Here is a 10,047-nt window from a genome sequence, read left to right as displayed (position 1 = left end):
AGGGATTTCCTACGCAAGCTCTCCAAGATCCTGAAGTTCCTCAAGCTCCTATTGATGAGGGGGCAATGAAAAATTTAAAAATAAGGTCGGCTCTCCAAATATTGACTCAAGCCGTGACAACTCAAGCCCAAGCTATGACGGCCCAAGCCAATAGGTATACTAGGACTCATGTGAATACGACCACTTCAAGGATAAGGGATTTTACTAGAATGAATCCTCCCGAATTCAATGTCTCCAAAGTGGAGGATGATCCACAAGGGTTTATTGATGAGATTTATAAAGTGTTTGATGCTATATGAATGTTTCCACAAGATAAGGTAGAATTAGCCGCCTACCAATTGAAAGATGTGGCTCAAGTATGGTATGAGCAATGGAAGGATGAAAGGCCTGTAGGAACGGGCCTGGTAAATTGGGATTTGTTCAGATCGATCTTTCTTGATAGATTCTTTCCCCTAGAATTGAGGGAACGAAAAATGCAAGAATTCATCAACCTTCGTCAAGGAAGTTTGAGAGTGAAAGAGTATGCCCTTAAGTTAACTCAATTGTCCAAGTATGCTCCAACATTGGTGGCAGATTCTAGGGACAAGATGAACAAATTTGTAATTGGCGTGTCCGACATGGTAGTCAATGAATGTCGTTCGGCAATGCTCATCCCAAGTATGAATATTTCACATCTCATGGTCCATGCCGAACAAATTGAGGAACAAAAGTTCAAACGAGTGAATCGAGAGGTAAATAGACCAAGTACCGATGATGGAAATTTTTTAAAGAGTAAGTTCAAGGGTCAAGGGGGACAAAGGTTCAAAAGAAGGTTCTCCAACCATGGCTCCTCTAGTGCTCCAATGGTCAACAAAGATAGGGTGTCTAATCCTAAGCTCCAAGAAGGCAATAGTGGTGGATTTCTATGGTGATGCCTAGTTGTGCTAAGTGTGGTAAGAAACATGATGGTAAGTGCCTTGTTTCCACAAATGGTTTCTATAGTTGTGAGAAGCGTGGTCACTTGAAGAGAGATTGTCCCATGCTTAAGGTTCAAGAAATAGAGGGCAAGCAAGCTCCTCCTAGGGGTTCTAATGCCGATGCTCGTAAGAATAACCGCTTTTATACTCTCCAAACCCGAGGTGACCAAGAGAGTTCCCCAGATGTGGTGACCGGCATGTTGAATGTTTTCTTTATTGATGTGTATGCTTTATTAGATGCCGGTGCTAGTTTGTCTTTTGTGATGCGTTATGTGGCTATGAGATTTGATGTTCCCGCAGATGAATTATTATAACCTTTTTTGGTTTTTAACCCCGTTGGTGATTCAGTGGTTGCTAAGAGGGTGTACAGAAGTTCTCCCATTTCCTTTTCCCATAGAGTTACTCTTGTTGACTTGGTAGAACTTAACATGTTAGATTTTGATGTGACTCTTGGTATGGATTGGTTGCATGCATGTTATGCTTCTATTGATTAGAGAACCCGGGTGATTAAATTCCAATTTCCAAATGAGCCTATTTTAGTGTGGAAGGATGGAAATTCCATGCCTAGAGGTCAATTTGTTACTTGTCTTAAACCTAGAAAGATGATCTCAAAAGAATGTGTGTACCATATTGTTAGGGTGAAGGATGTTGAATCTGAAACCCTTCTTCTAGAGTCGGTTCTGATAGTGAATGATTTTCCAGAAGTTTTTCCCGATGATTTACCCGGTATTCCTCCCAAAAGGAAATAGATTTTGGTATTGACCTTATTCTGGATATGTAATCTATCTCCATTCCTCCTTATAGAATGGCTCCGACGGAGTTGAAGAAGTTGAAAGAGCAACTAAAGGATTTGCTAGACAAATGTTTTATTCAAACAAGCATCTCTCCATGGGATGCTCTAGTATTGTTTGTTAGGAAGAAGGATGGTTCTCTTAGAATGTGCTTTTGCAATACTTAAAAGAGTCTCTCATGGTCCAATTATTATTATAGCGTTCTCTACCATAGAATTTGGACTTCTGGGTAAACCCGACGGCTTCTATTAAGAAGGATTGATTATCACCAATTGAATAAGGTGAAAATCAAGAATAAGTATCCATTTTAGACAATTGATGACTTATTTGACTAACTTTAAGGGGCTATTTATTTCTGCAAGATAGATCTTCGTTCGAGTTATCACCAATTGAGGGTGAGGTAAGTTGACATCCTAAAGATGCCTATTCAAACGAGATATGGTCACTATGAGTTCTTAGTCATTTCTTTTGGTTTAGGGAATGCTCCGACGGCGTTCATGGATCTGATGAATACTGTGTTCCGACAATATCTTGACATGTTCGTCATTGTGTTCATTAATGATATCTTAATATACTCGAGGAGTGAAAAAGAGCATGTTGATCATTTAAGGGTTGTATTACAAGTACTTAAGGAACATCGACTTTTCACAAAGTTTAGCAAATGTAAGTTTTGGCTAAGATCTATAGCATTACTTCCTCACATTGTGTCAAGCCAGGGTATTGGGGTAGATCCTAAGAAGACTGATGTGGTCAAGAGTTGGCCTAGACCTCTTACTCCATCCAACATTAGAAGCTGTTTAGGTTTGGCCAGTTATTATAGAAGATATGTTGAGGGGTTTTCCTCCATTTCTTCTCCTTTGACAGGTAAGACTCAAAAGAAAGCTAAATATGTGTGGTCGGAAAATTGTGAGAAAAGTTTTCAAGAATTGAAGGATAGACTTTCTTCCACTTTGGTGTAGACCTTACCGGAGGGTACACATGGTTTTGTGGTATATTGTGATGCCTCTAGAGTTGGGTTGGGATGTGTGTTCATGCAAAACGGTAAAGTGATTGCCTATGCCTCAAGGCAACTCAAAATTCATGAAAAGAACTATCCGACCCATGATCTCGAATTGGCGGCGGTGGTGTTTGACTTGAAAATATGGAGGCATTATATATATAGGGTATATGTGGATGTTTTCACTGATCATAAGAGTCTCCAATACGTGTTTAGCCAAACAGACTTGAACCTTCAGCAACGAAGATGGTTAAAATTATTGATAGTCTATCACATGAGTGTCCTTTATCACACTGACGAAGCTAATGTGGTAGCGGATGCTCTTAGTAGATTGTCTATGGGTAGTGTGACTCATATTGATAACATCAAGGTTAAGGAGATCACAATTAAAGAGTTGAATATTAGAATGCGGAAGCACAAAAGAAAAGAAACAAAAAAAACTAACTAAAGATATGGGAAATTCGAAGGAAAGATCCTAGAATTTCCAAGGATTAGATGTTCTAAGGCCTTGAAAAGATCCAAGTAACAACGCATAGATTTATGGAAAAAATCTAACGCCTTTATTTGAGAAAACGAATCAAAATGATAGATTCGAATCTTGACCGCTTTTATGAGTAACTAAAGACAATAATTAGTATGTAGAAACTAATCACCTTCTAAAGAATACCAAAAATACACCAAAGATATCACAAGAAGAAATTACTTTATACCTTAAACTATGAAACTAGTAAATGTTTAAAGATAAATTCTCAAAGAACAAGTCACAAAGGTTCAAAGAACTCTATCAAATATTATTAATGTAAATCTGCCCTTTAATGAATGAAAAGGACTCCTATATATAGGAGAAGGGGAGAGCACGTCCAAGACCCCTTATAAGAAGCTAAAAGGTCAGCCAAACCCTAGAAAGACAATTACAAGCAATTCTACTCTAGAAAGGAAATAAAGTAACCTAACTAGTAACAAATTTAGTACTTCTAGGAAAGCATTAAATGGTACTTAGAAGACCATAAATAGACTAAGGAAAATATTAATAACCTATATATAAATAAATATATAAGGTAAATCCCAACTAGGAAAAGAATCTTGATAATCTTGGAAAGTTTGACTGGTCTTCTCTCAAAACTTGGGCAGGAAGCAACTCTTGTTGTGGCTGATTCTTGGACTCTTCTTGACCTTATTTGCCCGAAATTGGACCTTAAAATTCCTCATCTTGGGCTTGATTTTGGGCCACCAAATAGTTGTAGCATTTGGACAATTCCTCTCCCTTGGTCTTGAGCTCTTCTTCCCCAATAAGACACCTTTGGATCAGCGATTGAAGTCCATTGAGCGTATCATTGAAATCCTTGGTTTGAGATCTTGTTATGGGCCTCCTTGGAGTTTCTAAAGCTTCATCCTTGTCCTTTAATGGAGTAGAGCTTCCTTGGATGTTATCATTCCCCTCTTCTTGAAGAGAATTCGTCCTCGAATTCTAATCTGCATCAAAATGGGAAAGATCAGAAACATTAAAAGTAGCACTAACTTGGAACTCACCAAGAAGATCAAGTTTATAAGCATTGTCTCCAATCATTTCAAGGACTTTGTATGGCCCACTTCCTCTAGGATCTAGTTTGGTCTTTCTTTTGGGAGGAAATCTTTCCTTTCTCATATGCACCCAAACCAAGTCACCAGGTTTAAAAACAACATATTTTCTCCCCTTATTCCTTTGCAATGCAACTTCCTTATTCTTCTTTTCAATTGCAAGCCTTGTTTGTTCATGAATTTTCTTCATCATATTAGCCTTCTTCTTATCATCAAGATTAGCAAAATCGTTAGTAGGCAAAGGTAATAAATCAAGGGGGTAAGGGGGTTGAATCCATATACAACTTCAAAAGGAGTCTTACGAGTAGACAAATGGAAGGTCCTATTATAAGTAAATTCTACAATAGGTAAGTAATATTCCCAAGAAGTCAACTTTCCTTTCAAAACATCCCTCAACATGTTCCCTAAAGTTCTATTAACCACTTCTGTTTGCCCGTCTGTTTGTGGGTGACAAGATGTAGAAAATAGCAATTTAGTTCCCAACTTTTCCCCAAAGAATTCTCCAAAACTGACTTAAGAACTTGGCATCCCTATCACTAACAATAGTTCTAGGTATTCCATGCAATTTACCCACTTCCTTTACAAAGAAGTCAGCCACATGAGATGCACCATTAGTCTTTTTACATGTGATAAAACGAGCCATTTTAGAAAATCTATCTACTACCACAAATATACTATCCTTACCATACTTAGTCCTTGGTAGCCCCAATATGAAATCCATAGAAATATCAATCAAAGGGGAATTAGAAACAGCTAAAGGAGTATAAAGACCATGCGGCAATGTTGTAGACTTAGCCTGTTTACATTCAAGACAATAAGAACACACTTTTTCAACATCCTTTCTCATGCTAGGCCAATAAAAAATGTTCAGAAAGTATTTCCAGTGTTTTGGGTATGCCAAAATGTCCCATTAGCCCTCCACAATGTGCTTCCCTAACAAATAGTTCACGCAACAAGCAGTTAGGAACACATAATTTATTTTCCTTGAATAGAAATTCATCTTGAAGATTAAATTTCTCAAAAGGACCTAACTTACATTCAACAAAAATCTCACCAAAATCAGAATCATTAGCATAGAGGAACTTGATTTGGTCAAAACCCAACAACTTTGAAGTAAGAGTAGGGATCAAAACATACCTTCTTGAGAGTGCATCAGCAACCACATTATCCTTTCCTTTTTTGTAAGAAATTACATAAGGAAAAGTTTCAATAAACTCTACCCATTTAGCATGCCTACGACTAAGTTTACATTAGCTCTTCAAGTATTTTAATGACTCATGATCAGTCTTGACCACGAATTCTCGAGGCCACAAGTAGTGCTGGCATGTCGCTAACGCCCTTACTAGAGCATATATCTCCTTATCATAAGTTGAGTAGTTCAATGTTTCTCCACTTAGCTTTTCACTAAAGTAGGCAATTGGCTTGGAGTCTTGCATCAAAACTGCACCTATGCCCTTACCAGAGGCATCACACTCAACTTCAAAAGACATAGAAATATCAGGCAATTGCAAAAGAGGAGCAGAACACAATTTATCCTTCAACAAGTTAAATGCATCCTCTTGTTCCTTTCCCCATGTAAAAACCTTATCTTTTTTAATAACTTCAGTTAAAGGAGCAGCAATGGTGCTAAAGTGTCGCACAAACCTCTTATAAAAATTAGCAAGTCGATGAAAACTCCTAACTTCAGTTACACTATTAGGTTTTGGCCATTCTTTTATTGCCTTGATTTTCTCATCATCTACTTCAACTCCCTTAGAACTGACCACAAAACCTAAGAAAACCACACGATCCACACAGAAAGTACACTTTTTGAGATTAGCAAATAAGCGTTGATTTCTATGAACTTCAAAAACTTGTTTTAAGTGCTCTAGGTATTCATTCAGATTTTGAGAAAAGATCAAGATGTCATCAAAATACACCACAATATATTTTCCATGGAAATCTTTTAAAACATGATTCATTAGTCTCATAAAAGTGCTTGGTGCACTAGTCAAGCCAAAGGTCATAACTAACCACTCATAAAGTCCATATTTGGTCTTAAAATCAGTTTTCCATTCATCTCCAGGATTCATACGAATCTGATGGTAACCACTCTTTAGATCAATTTTAGAAAAGATTTTGGAACCATACAGTTGGTCCAACATATCATCAAGACGAGGGATAGGATGGCAATACTTTACCGTGATCTTGTTGATGGCTCGACAATCTATGCACATCCTCCATGTTCCATCCATTTTGGAGACCAATAGGACTGGAACAGAGCATGGGCTCATACTCCCTCAAACAAATCCCTTTTTAAGCAATTCTTCAACTTGTCTTTGTAATTCTTTGGTCTCTTCAGGATTGCTCCTATAGGCAGGCCTATTAGGAAGTTGAGACCTAGGCACAAAGTCTAATTGGTGATCAATCCCTCTCAAAGGTGGCAATCCCTTTGGAGTGTCATCAGGAAAAACATCTTCAAAATTCTGCAAAAGAGAAGAAACACTATTTGTCAAAGAAGGAGTTAGTTGTTCAAAATTAATCAATACTTCTTTGTAAGTAAGTAGTATTATGGGCAGCCCTCTCTCCTAGCATTCAAACACTCTTTGGCTTTTATATAAAGGCTCTCATTTTTCTTTTTCTTAGCCTCTTTCCTCTCACCAAAACATTTTACTTTCTTACTCAAACCCTCTTTTACCTCTTTACTTAGATCGCTGCCCTCTCTCTCTTTCTCTCGGCCATCTCTCCTTTTTCTATCTCTTGGCCTTTTTCTTTTCCCTCAAGCTCACTTTTTACCTCTCCCTTTTGTTTTTTCCATTGTTTCCCTCAATCGTTTTTGATCTTCAAACACTTGAGAAGGAGGTAATGGTTCAAGAGTATACTTCTTACCATTATGCAGAAGACTATACCTTTTCTTTCTCCCATGATGAGTAGTATCCCTATCATACTGCCAAGGTCGGCCAAGTAAAACATGACATGCCTGCATTGGAACTACATCACAAAGAATTTCATCTTCATACGTATCAACATTGAATGAAATCATGAATTGCTTGTTTACTTTTACTTTTCCACAATCATTCAACCATTGGAGCCTATATGGGGTAGAGCGCTTCATGCATGCAATTCCTAGCTTATCCACCAAGTATGAACTCACCACATTTGCACAACTTCCCCCATCAATAATCGTAGAATAAGTCTTCCCTTTTATTCCACACCTAGTATGAAGCAAATTCTCTCTCTGCCCTTCATCAACACTACCCAAATTGATAGTCATAATTCTCCTAACCACCCCAATTATGCCATCATTAGGCAGTTCCAAATCATCTTCCTCACTTACACCTTCTCCCTCTTCTTCTTGCCCCTCACATTTTTCACTCTCATATTCTCCATTCTCTCTAAGTATGATATTTCTTCTACTTGGACATTCATGCGTCATATGCCCCCTTCCATGACATTTGTGACATTGAATAGAACTTGAAGGTTTAGAAGATTTAGGATTAAAAGTTTTACCTCCCTTCTCAACTTTACCTTTACCTCTATCGTCTTGAGGTTTGGAAGGAGCTTTCCCCTCTTGAGTTGACCATGGCTTCTTAGAGATAGTGTTTGGTCGACTTCTCCATGAGTTATTTTGCTGCTTTTTCTCAATTTGTTTTTCAACTTTTACAGACAAATCAACTAACTCATCTAAAGTTACATATTGTTGTATCTCTACTACATTAGCTATTTCTGTATTTAAACCATTTAAAAATCTAGCTATTGTAGCCTCTTCTTCCTCCATGCAGTTAGCTTGGATCATAGCCATATCTATGCTTTTGAAGTACTCATCCACCAACATGGAGCCTTGCTTCAAGTGTTGAAGGGGAGATTGTAGATCTCTTTGGAAGTATGATGGAATAAATCTCTTCCTCATTACCCTCTTCATCTCTGCCCACGTAGCAATAGGTGGTAGCTCCTCTTGCAATCAGTCCCTAGCAAGCTTTTTCCACCAAGAAGCAGCACAATCAGAAAACTCAACAACAACAAGTTTAACTTTCTTACCCTTAGAGTAGTTATGGCAATCAAAGATGGCTTCAACTCGTCTCTCCCAATCAAGGTACAAGTCTGGATCCCTTGTTCCCTTGAAAGATGGCATATTTATCTTTATACTATTTATATTATCATCTTCTACTTTACCTCTTTGTCCCCTCCTATATCTTCTTTCTAGATTAAATTCAACATGAAAATCATCATTATCATATTCAGGATTTACAAAAGGGATATGAGGTACATTCCTTCTAACTTGGGGTCTAACATTATTTGAGGGTACAACACCATTCTCCCTCCTAATTGCAGCTATGGTGTCATTCTACTCGATAATCATATCCCTCATCTCTTGAAATTGAAGGTTCCATCTCTCAAATTGTTGGTGCATAACTTGAAGGGTGAAGTCGTTCCTCCCTTTGACCTCGGCTTGTAATCGAGCCCTTTCCTCATCAGCACCTGAATTAGATATCTAAAAAAAGAATAAATGATCAAGTATCACACTTTTAATATGGATTTTACCCTCTTTTAAGCTCACCCACACTTGCCTTTTTCCACTCAAAATAACCTTTGAACGAGAATACTTTGTAGATTTAGAATTCAACCAGAACGTGTATCAAGTTCGTAGTAATAAAGTATGGAATTTTGGGGTACAAAAGAAAGTAAAGAACTAGTCCTAGAACAAGTAGGATTTAGTTAAAACAAAACACGAATAAAAAAGGAACTTATTTTAGAATTATAAGAACAATAAAAAAGAAAAAAATTCCTCTTATTCTTAAAGATCTAGAATCCCCTCTTATTTCTACCTTCATGCTTGGGAACAAATTAATGCAAAAACTTAGAGAGCAAGTAATAAGATTTCATGCATTGCAAGTAATAAGCTTTCTTGGGTATCAAGTAATCGAATTTCTTGGAGGATAAGTAGCCAGATTTCTTAGAGAGCAAGTTATAACTTTTTTTTTCCAATTACTGTTCACGCTACTATTCACAATATAAGAAGAAATCCCAAGATTTATCAAGAACGAAATCTTGATAGAACCGCTCTGATACCACTTGATAGCAACAAGGTTAAGGAGATCACAATTAAAGAATTGAATATTAGAATGCGGAAGCACAAAAGAAAAGAAACAAAAAAAACTAAACTAAAGATATGGGAAATTCGAAGGAAAGATCTGAGAATTTCCAAAGATTAGATGTTCTAAGGCCTTGAAAAGATCCAAGTAACAATGTATAGATTTATGGAAGAAATCTAACGCCTTTACTTGAGAAAATGAATCAAAACGATAGAATCAGATCTTGACCGCTTTTATGAGTAACTAAAGACAATAATTACTATGTAGAAACTAATCACCTTCTAAATAATACCAAAAAGAAACCAAAGATATCACAAGAAGAAGTTACTTTATACCTTAAATTATGAAACTAGTAAAAGTTTAAAGATGAATCCTCAAAGAAAAAGTCACAAAGGTTTAAAGAACTCTCTCAAATATTATTAATGTCAATATGCCCTTTAATGAATGAAAAGGACTCCTATATATAGGAGAAGGGGAGAGAACGTCCAAGACCCCTTATAAGAAGCTAAAAGGTCAGCCAAACCCTACAAAGACAATTACAAGGAATCCTACTCTAGAAAGGAAATAAAGTAGTCTAACTAGGAACAAATTTAGTACTTCTAGGAAAGCATTAAATGGTACTTAGGAGACCATAAATAGACTAAGGAAACTAT

General features: G+C 37.0%; 1 pseudogene; it reads right to left on the bottom strand.

Moving 5' to 3' along the window:
* Positions 1 to 3,939: 3,939 nt before the first annotated feature.
* LOC102579787 (uncharacterized) lies at positions 3,940 to 8,262 on the bottom strand (annotated as a pseudogene).
* Between the last annotated feature and the right edge of the window lie 1,785 nt (positions 8,263 to 10,047).

This window comes from Solanum tuberosum, unplaced genomic scaffold (genome assembly GCF_000226075.1).
Source record: "Solanum tuberosum cultivar DM 1-3 516 R44 unplaced genomic scaffold, SolTub_3.0 scf00238, whole genome shotgun sequence".
Lineage (NCBI taxonomy): Eukaryota > Viridiplantae > Streptophyta > Magnoliopsida > Solanales > Solanaceae > Solanum > Solanum tuberosum.
This window is presented reverse-complemented; position numbering and strand designations above follow the sequence as displayed.